The sequence below is a fragment of the Microtus pennsylvanicus genome, chromosome 3 (genome assembly GCF_037038515.1).
Source record: "Microtus pennsylvanicus isolate mMicPen1 chromosome 3, mMicPen1.hap1, whole genome shotgun sequence".
Lineage (NCBI taxonomy): Eukaryota > Metazoa > Chordata > Mammalia > Rodentia > Cricetidae > Microtus > Microtus pennsylvanicus.
In genome coordinates, this window is record NC_134581.1 from 15983264 (window position 1) to 15996724 (window position 13461).

The following is a 13461-nucleotide window of genomic DNA, read 5'->3' on the forward strand; positions in this document are numbered from 1 at the left end:
TCCTCAGAGGTGGGATTCCAGGGGTGTGCCACCATACCCAACTCTCATTGCCGTTCATTGCTTTCTAATGACTGCTCATCATAGAAAAATAAGATAATGTACTTAGCACTGGCTAGACCAGGAAGACTCCAAGTCTAAGGCCAGCCCAGGCTACATAGTGAGTCCAAAAAGGAGCTGGAGAAATAGCTCAGTGATTAAGAGCATTGGTGGCCGGGCGGTGGTGGCACATGCCTTTAATCCCAGCACTTGGGAGGCAGAGGCAGGCGGATCTCTGTGAGTTCGAGACCAGCCTGGTCTACAAGAGCTAGTTCCAGGACAGGCTCCAAAACCACAGAGAAACCCTGTCTCGAAAAACCAAAAATTAAAAAAATAAAAAATAAAAAAATAAGAGCACTGGCTGCTCTTCCAGAGGTCCTGAGTTCAATTCCCAGCACCCGCATGGTGGCTCACAACCATCTATAATGAGATCTGGTGTTCTCTTCTGGCCTGCAGACAGAACACTGTATATAGAATAAATAAATGAATCTTTTAAAAAAGAGACAGAGAGCCAGGCAGTGGTGGTACATGCCTTTAATCCCAACACTCGGGAGGCAGAGGCAGGCAGATCTCTGTGAGTTGGAGGCCAGTATGGTCTACAAGAGCTAGTTCCAGGACAGGCCCCCAAATTACAGAGAAACTCTGTCTTGAAAAAACAAAAAGAAAAGAGAGAGAGAAGGAACAAAAAGATAATATGACCAGGAAAATATATTGGTCCCTCACTGCCTAGCAGCTGACCTTGCCCACATCTCTGCACCAAGTGTACAATCTTCTTTCATACAAAAAATAAGTCGTCCATTTTTTGTTTTGTTTTGTTATTTTGGTGTTGGATATTAAACCCAGGGTCCAGTCCTATTTCCAGGTAGGGTGGTGGGGATCAGACCATGGATTCACAGATATTAGGCACAGGCTCATCTCTCAAGATATATCGAAGCCATCTCAAAAATATTTATGGAAACTTTTCACAAACACTTTGTTTTGGTTTGGTTTTTTTGTTTGTTTTTGTTTTGTTTTTTGTTTTTGTTTGTTTGTTTGTTTTTGAGACGGTCCCTCTGCATAGTCCTGACCGGCCTGGAACTCACTTTATAGACCAGGCTGACCTGGTCTACCTGCCTCTGCCTCCTAAGTGCTGGGATTAAAGCATGTGCCGCCACCACCCTGCTGCCAAACACTCCTTAAATGACAATGAACAAGGGGAAGGGACCTTTAGCACACAGGCATTAAACATGACCACTAAGTTATCTTACTCATTAGAAGATACTTTGTACTAGCCAGGCATAGTGGCACACACTTTTAATTCCAGCCCTTGGGAGGCAGAGGCAAGTGGATCTCTGAGTTTGAGGCCAGCCTGGTCTACATAGTGAGTTCCAGGACAGCCAGGGCTACACAGAGAAATTCTTTCTCAAAAAACCAAGTAGATAAAGTAAGAAAAAAAAAGAAAGAGAACAAAAATTTTTAAAAAACAAAGAAAAAAAACCCAAGTAGATAAAGAAAATGCTTAGTACTGGACAGAGCAAAAGCATCAAAAGATGCAATGGAGAGGGGTCATGAGGTGGGCCAGGGTGGACCTCACAGAAGATGGACTTTCCTTCAGAAACTCAGAAGAAACCATACAGGAATGTTCAGGAGGACATGCAGGGGAAACTTGGGAGATTGTTCCAGTCAGCAGGACTGGACAATTGGAAGCCCTGAGGCCCTCGCATGCCCTAACATAGGAGGAACAACCAGGTCACTGAGGCTGGGCCTGGGTGAAACAAAAAGTGTCCAGAAAAGGCCCCGAAATGAAAGAGAGTAAGGTCTGATTCAGATTCAGTGGTAAGTGGCAGGTAACTCAACGATTTTTAGTTTTCTTTGTTTTGTTTTGCTTTGCTTTTTCTTCCTTTGTGTTGCTTTGTGCGCCACCATGCCTAACTGGTTGGTTTTTTAAAGCAGACAATACTTTTTATTTATCTATTTACTTTTGTTTTTGTTTGTTTTTCAAGACAGGGTTTCTCTGTGAGCTTTGGTGCCTATCCTAGAACTAACTCTTGTAGACCAGGCTGGCCTCGAACTCACAGAGATCCACCTGCCTCTGCCTCCAGGGTGCTGGGATTAAAGGCGTGCGCCACCACAACCCTATCTATTTACTTTTAATGTGCACAAGTGTTTTGTCTGCATGTGAAGATGAGTATCACACACATGTCTGACCTGAGGAGGTCAGAAGAGGGCATCAGATTGTGTGGAACTGGAGTTAACAGATGGTTGTGAGCCGCCATGTGGGTGCTGGGAATCAAGTCAGGCCCCTCTACAAGAGCAGCCAGTGCTTTTAGCCACTGAGCCGTCTCTCCAGCCCTCAGGCCTTGTGACAAGATCTGGATATGTCACCTAGATTAGACTGAAATTTCCTCTGTAGACCAGGCTAGCCCTGCACTCACAGATGTCCACCTGCCTCTGCCAATAGAACACTAGGATTAAAGGCACATGCCGCCACACCCCGCTAGCAAGTCTAAGTGTTATACAGATTGCTCTAGTTGCTGAATTGAGAGATGGCTTAGAGGTTTAGATTCTGTACTGTTATTCTAAAAGACCCAAGTTTGAGTCCTAGCATCCACATCAGAGGGCTCACAACTGCCTGTAACTCCAGCTCCAGGGCTTCCAAAGTCTCTGCCCCTCTTGGGCACTTGCATTTATGTGTTCATACACATATTTTTTGAAGATGTATTTATCTGTTTTACACACAGTGCTCTGTCTGCAAGTATGCCTGCATGACAGAAGAGGACACCGTATCTCATTACAGATGGCTGTGAGCCGCCATGCGGGTGCTGGGACCTCTAGAAGAACAGCCAGTCCTCTTAACCTCTGAGCCATTTCTCCAGTCCTGTAGACACATTTTTTTTAAGTTTAAAAAATGAAATGAAATGAAAAAATAGGGAAGAAAGAAATGAAGGCAGACAGACTGGAAATTAATGCTGAAAAGAATGGAAATGGAGGAGCTGGAGAGATGGCTCAGTGGTTAAGAGCACTGACTGCTCTTCCAGAGGTCCTGAGTTCAATTCCCAGCAACCACATGGTGGCTCACAGCCATCTATAATGAGACCTGGCGCCCCCTTCTGGCATGCAGGCACACATGGAAGGAATGCTGTACACATAATAAATAAATAAATAAATATTAAAAAAAAAAGAATGGAAATGGAGCCGGGTGGTGGTGGCGCACGCCTTTAATTCCAGCACTCGGGAGGCAGAGGCAGGCGGATCTCTGTGAGTTCGAGACCAGCCTGGTCTACAAGAGCTGACAGGCTCCAAAACCACAGAGAAATCCTGTCTCGAAAAACCAAAAAAAAAAAAAAAAGAAAGAAAGAAAGAAAGAAAAGAAAAGAGTGGAAATGGAAGAGTTTAGCTGGCTGACGAGCTGGAGCTGGTAAAAAAAAGAATGCTGGAGAAACAGAGCAAGAAGACAGTGATGGAGAGGGCATCTACAGTGATACCTGGAAACCAGAGAGTGCAATGTGGCTAGAAACCTGACCAGTGCGGTAGCCAGCATGCACTGAGTCCCAGATGAGCTGTTACAGTAACAAGCATGTGGGAAGACCTAGGGACATGTGCAGGAGTCTGCCTTGACCCCAGTGTAAAAGCTAAGCAAATGACTTTCCTTCGGACAGCTTGTAGCAGAGACACTTGATGACAAGCGAGTGACTTAGAAAGACTAGCCCGAAAGAAAGTCTGAAAGAACAAAACTGCTCTCAGGGAGTCGGAGAAGGCTCAGCAGTTAAGAGCACTTGCTGCTCTTCCAGAGGACCTGACTTCAGTTCCCAGCACCCACAGTGGGTGACTCACAGCTACTTGAAGCTCTGACTCCAGGCAATTGACACTTTCTTCTGACCTCCATAAGAACCTGCGCAACATGTGCACAAATACACATAAAATAAATCTATATAAAGAAAGACAGGAAGGAAGGAGGGAGGGAGAAGGGAAGAAGGGAGGAAGGAAGGAAGGAAGGAAGGAAGGAAGGAAGGAAGGAAGGAAGGAAGGAAGGAAGGAAGGAAGGAAGAAAAGCCATGTAGTAGTGGTTTACGCCTTTAATCTCAGCACTTGGGAGGCAGTTCCAGAACAACCAAGGCAGTTCCTTGAAAGAAAGGAAGGAAGGGAGGGAGGGAAGGGAGGAAGGGAGGGAGGGAAGGAAGAAAAAAAGAAAAGGAAAGGACAAGAAACCTGCTTTCAAAACTTCACAAGGTCTAGGTGAGGCATGGGAAGCCTACAGTGGATAAGCCACAAATTCAAGGCTAGTTTAGTCTACATAGGGAATTGTAGGCAGACCGGGACTACTAGGAAAGGTTCTGCCCAAGAAAACAAAACTAACAACCCCAAGCAAACAAACAAACAACAACAACGACGACAAAATCTAAGGCCTGAAAGCCTGAGCACAGCCAGCCTAGTGAGCCAGAGCCACCTAAGCCCTGAGCGCCAAGCCCCGAATTGTACAGGTGGCCTCTGCTGCCCTCTGGTGGTCTGAGTTGTGCAGGGACCCTTGATTATACGGAGGTGGCAGAAAAGAGGCAGGAAGAGCGGATTCCAGATCTCCATAGGGGTATTGTGGGCTGGTGAATACCACAGGGATCTAGTCTGGGCCCACTTGCTTCCTTACCTTGGGGAAGACCTCAGAATGGACCCTTTTCTCTTGCCTCCATCTCTCGGATTGCATGCATGCATCATGTCCAATTTAGGTGGGGCCGCATATGGAACCAGGGCTTCTTGCGTGGTAGAGAACTCTACCAACTGAGAGATTCAGCTACATTCCCAACCCATACCCAGATCCCCTCTCTCACCCGCTGGGGACGGAACACAGGGCTGCGCATATGACAGGCAGGCCACAGCCGCTGAGCTATGTTCCCCAGGTCCTAAGGGGTCTCAGAGCCCCTCCCGGTATTACTCAGTTTTTCTCCTTATCCTACCCTTGACTTTCGGGCCAAACTCCACAGTGCATTCCAGTTCCCACAGTGCATATCTCGGGCTGGGCATAGCAACCGACACCGAGCCTAAGCCTTCAGGAAGCAGGCAAGACGTCCACTTTCTAAATCTCCAATCTCAGCTGTGCTGTGAAAGCCGAGAGGGTGGGAGAATCCTGAACAGAAAGGATGAAGCACCAGGAGAGACAGTTGTCGTCACTCGCGACATTCCAAGGACCAGCTGGTAATGGCTAGAAGGGAAGAGGGCTTGGATGGGATTGATTCTGCTGCCGGGCAAGGGAAGAGCAACAGGGGTACCACAGAGGGCACGGGGCAAACAAGATGTTAAACAGGAACTGCTTTGAGGAACTAGGCCTCGATGGCCACGTTCTGACGCTTCGGCGGAAGCGAAACTAAAGCCGAGGGCAGGAAACAAGAAGACCTGGAAGACGGTAGCAACCAGAAGTGTTGGCCCAAGGCCAAGAGAGGACTAGAGAGAGGAAGATGGATGAAGAGCGTGGTCCGCCACAGTTCCTGAGCAGCATGCTCTCTGCCCGCCAGGGGGCGCCGCTCCTCCATGAAGGAGGCCGCTGAAATCGCGCGCTCTGGCCTACAGATCCCGGAAGAGGCGGGGCAACTCTCCAGGAGACCACTTCCGCCTTCTACTCGGCCGGAGGTAGATTTTTGTGGGGAGGCAGTGAGAGCTTTTAGGAGGGGATGTCTATAACTGAGGGGTACTAGAGGACTGGGTGCAGAGTCCGAGACAAGCGGTACCCCACGAGGATGCGCCCTGCGCAGCTCTAAGATTCACGCCTGAGCAGCCCCCAGTTTTTTACCCTGTGAAATAGTCCTCTGTGGACTATGGTCACTGGTCAAGACCCTGGGGCAGGGCCAGGAAGGCTTCCTGAAGATGGAGCGGTGCAGAAAGGTGAAGAAACCATTATGGGAACTTCAGAAGTGTTCTTGGGGCAGCTAGATGGCTCAGCCGGTGTAAGCCTGACAATCTGAGTTAAATCCCGGAAACCTACAACCGACCCCACAGAGTTCTCTTTTGTTCTCCATACATGTGCCCTTCCACACACACACCAACAATAATGTATTTATTTATTTTAAGATCAGATCTCACCATGTAGCCCCAGCTGGCCTGGAACTCGTGCAGACCAGGCTGGCCTCGACCTCACAAAGAGACCTTCCTCTGCCTCTTGAATGCTGGGGCTAAAGGAAAGGGCCACCACACTCGGCCTTAAAAGGTCTTTTTATATAGAAAGAGGCACCTTTATCTGGAGAAAAGGCTAAGCCTTCAGGGAAGGCTAAAAGGAGACCAACCAGTCCCAGGCCTGCTGGAGGAAGTGAAAGACAGCCCCTTACTGTATTTGTATACACACACCTAAGATCTCGTCTCCTAGGAGACAGGACAGTCCTGTGGGACAGGCTTCACTCCACCTCACGTGATGGCTACTCCCTGCCTCCCAGCCTTCCCTCTTTTCCTTAGGCTGTGTTTCTCGTAGGAGCCAGAGGGATCATCAGAATATCAGATCTTGGGGCTAGAGAGCTGGCTCAGCAGTTAAGAGTACTTGCTGCTCTTGGTGAGGACAGAATTCAGTTCCAAGCACCGTGTTGGGCAACTCGGATGTGTGTAACTTCAGCTCCTGGGATCCAACACCCTCTTCTGACACCCTCTCACCTTCGCATGCACGCACCCACACACAAATACACGTAATTTAAAAATGGAAGAATGAGGGGCAGGAGAGACGGTTCAGCAGTTAAGAGCACTGGACGTTCTTCCAGAGGACTGGCATTTGTCCGCCAGCATACATGGTAGCTCACAATTGTCTTCCAGCAACTTCAAATACATGTGTGTAGACAAAAGTCATGTAAGTAAATTCCTTTTTTTTAAGGGTCTCACTATGTCGTGGAACTCACAGTGTCGACTACGGTGGCCTCAAACTCACAGATTAAAGGTTTATGCCACCATGCCTGACTTAAGTCTTTTTTTAAAAACTTAAACTGGGGCAGGGTGGTGATGGCACACGCCTTTAATCCCACCACTTGGGAGGCAGAGGCAGGCAGATCTCTGAGTTCCAAGCCATCCTGGTCAACAAAAAGCGAGTTCCAGGACAGCCAGAGCTGTTCCACAGAGAAATCCTGTCTCCAAAAACAAAGACAAAACAACAAAAATTAAAACTGGGTCTTGAGAGATGGCTCACTAGCTGAGAGTAGTTGTCCTTACAGAGGACCCAGGTTCAGTTAGTTCCCAGCACCCACATGGCAGCTCACAACCATAATTCTAATCTGAGGGGATGTATCATCCTCTTCTGGCCTCCATGGACACCAGGCACACAGATGATGCACATACGTATATACATGCTTACAGAACATAATACACACTTAAAATAATAAAACAAAAATTAAGAACGACTTAGTGTGGTGGGACACACCTTCAATACCGTTCGGGAGGCAGAGACTGAAGGGTCCCTGTGAGTTCAAGGTCAGCCTGGCCAGCCAGAGCTACATAGTGTAGTGAGACACTGTGTAAATAATTGATTAATTAGTTAATTTAAAAAAATCTTTAAAAATGAAACGTCAAATCTTGTCACTCTGCCTAAAAAAAGCAAAAAAAAAAAAGCCCTCAAATGATTTCATCTTAGAATACAGTTTGACTGTTCTTTTTCCTCACATCTGAGAGCCATAGGTTTGACTCTTTCTTGCCCGTGCATGGCCTTTGTGCTCTGCCCTCCTTTCTGGCGCTACGTTACACCTGGCCTGCTGCAATGACACACACTGGTCCTCATCTTAGGGTCTTCTTCCTGGCTGGCAGCTTCCTGGAGGCTGTGGCTTCTCTGGCAGCCTGTGTTACTCCTCACCAGGCGCCCCTCTAAGTGTCTGATCACTTTTGGTTGACGCAGTGACATGCTGTCCCCCCAGAACAAGCGCTCTATTCCGGGCCACCGTCTACAGAGAGCGCTCATTCCCACATGGCAAGGTGCACCCTGCTCAATGGCTGCTGTTACATCACCTTCATTAGAGCTGTTTTTGCCTCTTCATTAAATTAAATTCCAGGAAGCAGTACTAATGACAGCGCTAACGAGTCACGGGAGAGGCTACCAGCCCCAGCCTCTGGACGGCATGAGAAGGAGGACTAGGTAACAACCCGAGCAAAGCGGTGGCTCCTGGGATAAAACTGATTACCATTTCCTACACCCTCCCAGGACCCTGAGTGTCCCCCAGGACGTAGCCTAAGAGAAGGGAGGCTCGGTTCTTGGCCCCAAAGCTCTGAGTGTCCTCTTGTTCTATTGCAAGGTTCCAGGGCCATTCTGCTATCTATAACAGGAGTGTCCCTAAATGCCAGGACAAGTAGAACTTACAAGGATAGGTTTGGGTCCTACCCTCATTTGGAGATGCTAGGTGTCCTTCCTCCTCAGCAGCATCTGTCACATTACCGTCCTAACTCATAGCTCACGTTACTAGCCAGGTTCTCTTCTGGTCCAGGAACAGCAAGCTCCTTCCTGCCCCAAGTCTGCGTTTGCTGTTGGCTGAGCTGTCCCCCTCCTCTGTGCTTGTCACAAAATGGTCCCTTTCCATGAGACAGAGCTCTCTTCCTCAAGCTGGCGTCCCTGCACAAATCTCCCAGTGACTCTGGTGAAACCCTGTAGATCTCCTCTGTCTACTTGGTGAGCAGAGTCCGCCCGCCTTCTCTGCCCTAGTGGTCCCAGCCTTGGCACCCAGCAGTTTCCAGAGCAGGTGAAGTTTCCCACACACTGGGATGCGGTGGTGGTGGGGCAGATCTTGTCTAATCCAGAAACTTCTGGGCAAATAGTTCACGTATTCAGTTCTCTAAACGGAAGTCAATGATTGTGAAGAGATGGTCAGAAAGGGAAAACTTAGGGACTAGGGCTCCAGGTTTGGGCTCTTCCTTTTGGGAAAAAAAGCACCCTGATAGGGCAGAGAGGGGAAGATCGCCCACTCCAATTTCAGAATCACTGCTGGGCCAAGCACAAAGGGGGAAGTACAGGGGACAGAGCAGAAGGTGGAGCTTGGTTCATGGCTGCGGGGGTGGTGGAGGTAACAGCCAGGACAGGAGTTCTGGCCACTGAACCACTGAAAGCTTCAAGCACAAGTTGGCAATGCCTTGTCTCCAAGGTAGTGATTTGTGGTCATGGGTCTTTCTTTGTCTGGGGACTCCAGGCCTCCTAATCTCCATGGAGGTGGGGTACCTAGGGTCTTGGCCCTCCCTCGGGGGGCCCTGACCAGTCCTGGACTCAGGGCCAGGGCAGCAGACACACCCACTCTGAAACTGCCTTTGGGGAAGTGTTGGCAGCTTCCTCTTCCTGGCGCCTGTAGGCTAGGGTGTCACAGCCCACTAAAGGGGTCTCTGTTCCTCACCCTGCTCAGGCCTGTGGCTTGACAGGAACTCAGGACAAGCTGGACACGCTTTGTGGCCTGTGGTGAGCCACAGGGCTGTCCCGGCCCCGTAGTGGGGGACAGCGTTCCCTTCAGCTCTCCAGCTGGTGCCACTCTGGCTCTCATCATCATGTTTCACAGTCAGGCCTTGAGCTCGCCACAATCCGGGTTTCTTCTGGTCTCAGGCTCTTGCTAAACTACCCTTTGCCCCCAAAGTGCCACCCCCAAAGCATTCCTGGGTTCCTAAGAGTGGAGAAACCTGGAACTTTTGCTGTCTTCATGGGGGCTGGACAGAGACAAGTCACCTGGTCATCAGCTGATCGAGTTATAAGCAAGGGGTTCCCCCCTCCCTGAGCCCCACTTTTCAGTCCTACCTTTATCCTTTTCATGTGTGGTCCCTGCCTCCTCCTCATTTTCTAATTTATTTTTTAAGATTTATTTATTTGGGTTTCTTGAGACAGGGTTTTGCTGTGTAGCCCTGACATTTCTGGAGCTCTCTCTGTGGACCAGGCTGGCCTGGAACTCTGAGATCTGCCTGTCTCTGCCTTCCGAGTGCTGGGATTGAAGAAAGACATGTGCCATCACTGCCCGGTTCATTTTATTTAATGGCTATGAGTGTTTTGCCTGCATATATATTTGGGCACCACATCTGTGCAGTGCCTGAAGAGGTCAAGAGAGGACATCAGATCTCCTGGAACTGAAGTTAAGGATGGTTGTGAGCCACTATGTGGGTGCTGAGAACCAAATCCCTGTCCCCTGCTAGAGCTTCAAGGTTCCTAACTGCTGAGCCGCTACAGCTCGCCAGGCCTCTTACTGGAATGTTCTCTCTCACTGTTCTGCTCAGAATATCTCTTCCACCCAGAAAGTTCCCTGGACTTCCCAGGCACTAGTTTCCCTTCTCCGCGTGCACCATTGTGGCGGTTCTTTTCTTGCTCATGGCTGGGGGAAGGTCGGGGACAGGGTCCGACCCACTGGACAGCCCAGACCAGTTTCAGATTTGTTACAGAACGGAAGGTGACCTTCAACTTCGGCTCTTCCAGCCTCCACCTCTGCCTTGCTGCGGTTACAGGTGGTCTCTATTCATCTCTAAGATGAGGAGACCACACATAGGGTAAAGCAGATTTGGGGTAACTTATTAGTGCCATTTGACAAACACTTACTTGCTGCCCTATCGACCTGGAACCAGAACCTGGGTTGGGGAAACCCCCCCGCCATGAGACTCTCTTCAGTGACACGGTTCTCAGCCTCCCCAGTGCTGTGACCCTTTAATACAGTGCCTCATGCTGTGGTGACCCCCAGCCATAAAATTATTTTCTTTGCTACTCTTATGAATTATAATGTAAATACACAACCTCTGTAAAAAGGTTGTTTTACCCCCACAGGTTGAAAACCACTGCTCCCGCTCCAGTGGGATAGAGCTGAAGACAACAAGACAGTGGATGCCGGAGAGACCTATTCCACAGCCTGGAGATAAAACAAATGGCTGGGGGGCTAGAGAGGTGGCTCAGAGGTTAAGAGCGTTGACTGCTCTTCCAGAGGCCCTGAGTTCAATTCCCAGCCACCACATGGTGGCTCACAACCATCTGTAATGAGATTTGGTGCCCTCTTCTGGCCTGTAGGCATGCATGTAGGCAGAATACTGTATACACAATAAATAAATAAATCTTAAAAGAAAAAACCAAATGGCTTTAATAGCAGTGATTAATGGGATAGAGGATTCTATAATCCCAGCTCTCCGGAAGCAGGATAGTCACAGCTTCAGTCCCATTCCCATAATCCCAGCTCTCCGGAAGCAGGACAGTCACAGCTTCAGGTCAGCCTGATTTATATGGGAAGTCCTTCTGAGTGCGTCAGCTGCTATAAGGTCTAGAAAAGTCACTATTGTAGAGCTGGGTGGTGGTGGCACATACTTTAGTCCTAGCTCTTGGGAAGCAGAGATAAGTGGATCTCAGTGAGTTTGAGGCCAGTTTGGTCTAAATAGTGAGTTCAAGGACAGCCAGGACTGTTACACAGAGAAATCCTGTCTCAAAAATAAATAAATAAATAAATAAATCACTATTTTGACAATTTACCTGCACTGAAGCATTCTGTTTGCCACAGACATTTTGAACATTTTACCTGTTTCCTCCCTTGGTCCTGTGCTTTGGGTATAAACAGATCCCTTTACTGGTAAGCAAACAAGGACATAGAAGGCATCTGATCCTCGTCCAAGTAAGTCACAGCCAGCAACTTTCCCAGAGTCCTTTCATGTAATAACTTTTACCTCTAGCAAAATTTATTTATTTATTTGAGACAGAGTCTCCCCTGCCTGTCCTAGACGATTTTTGTAGACCAGGCTGGCCTTGAACTCACAGTGATCCACCTCTCTCTACCTCCCGAGTGTTGGGGTTGAAGGTGTGCCCTACTACTCCAGACTTCTAGCAAAGTTTAAACCAGTGTTTGCAAGGTTTATCCCCATGGTACTAGGGCGCTAGAGATTTGTACAAAGAGAGCGATGTGATTTCCTTCAGCTGTCCTGCTGGTCACCGTGGAAGATACACTGGAGCAGCAGCAGAGCTGGAGAGGACAGTGTCTTCCTAGAATGGGCTCTAGTGGGGGCAGAGAACAGACAGGAGAAGCTAACAGCATGTGTATTTGGTGGAAGTGAAGGGTCCTGGCTCTGGCTAGTGGGAGGGACATGAAGTGACTGTCCAGGAACATGTACAGGTAGGGTGGGATGGATATACCCAGTTCTGGGCAAAACAGGTTTGTGGAAGTCAGAGCTATCTGGCAGAGGCTCAAACACGGGACTGACAATCAGGACGAAATCAGATGAGATAACCACGTGAGTTCTGAATTGATGGGAACGGAGGGAAGTAACTGGAGTGGCAAGCCAAAGCCTGGTCATAGCTGCACATGGAAATGAGGAAAGAGCAGCCAGAGCATTGGAAGTAGGAGCTGCCAGACTCTCAAGGAAGAACATGGAGCTGGAGAGGAATGGCTGGCTGCCGGGAAGGGTGCAAGAGCTGTGGGATCTGGCCCAGGCCTGGAGAAGGCCATGTCTTCTTGCTCCACCTCCATAGACTGGGGTCTGTGTGCTGCCCACCTCCCTAGAGTGGGGCCTCCAAGGGGCTGACAGGTTCGTTTGTTGCCTGGCAACTGAGAGAGCTGTTGGCTGTTGCTAGGAGCAAGCTAGGGAGGCCAGAGGAGCACAGCTCTGAAGCACAGGGCGGGGCAGGCAGCGGGGGAAGGGGTTGGCTTGGAGAGGGATTCGTCTGTCATCTGTGTGGAGTAGACCATGCTCATATTCATGATGTGTTCTGTGGCTCTGTCATGCTAGAGGTAAATCCTACAGATGGACATATGGAACATACCTCTCTCGATGGTTAGTATTTTGTGTTTTCATGCTATTTAATGCATGCCTGGAGCAGGGCCTGCTTGAGCTTGGGCTTCAGGCAGAAAGATCCCTGAGGGGACCGCTGGATGATTGCAGGCTACTGACTCCTTTGACAGGGAAGACGTTCAGATGGTTGGGACACATGGACACTCAGGAGAGAAAGAGCAGGCTTCTGTCTGGGGCCATATAGAACACCTTAGCTGTATAATGTTTGGAAAATGCTTCAAATGTCCAATCCAAGTTGGGGGACACAGGCTCCTCTTAAAAAGCAGACCAAATGCTGCGCCTGGCATATGACTTTAATCCCAGCACTTGGGAGGCAGAGGCAGGCAGATCTCTGTGAGTTTGAGGCCAGCCTGTTCTACAAGAGCTCCAAAAGCCACAGAGAAACCCTGTCTCAAAAAACCAAAAAAAAAAAAAAAAGCAGACCAAAAATATTTGAAACATCTCCACTTCCACCTTTGCTCTGCCATAGGGTTGCAGGCACTACCCAAAAGAGACATGAAACTGAGGAAACCCCTCGAGGCTGGCAGAGTATGAAAGGGACAAATTATGAGATCACGACATTTGTTCCAGTAGCAAGTTGTCGTTGTCTTCCTTCTAGCTCTCCTGTTAGAGTCCAGTTTGGCTGGTCCCTCGCTGAGGCCCGGAATTACCGCCTGCAGGAGAATGCTTCCCAACACATTAGGCAAAAGGACTAAGGTGTAGATGACAGGAGAAGATAGT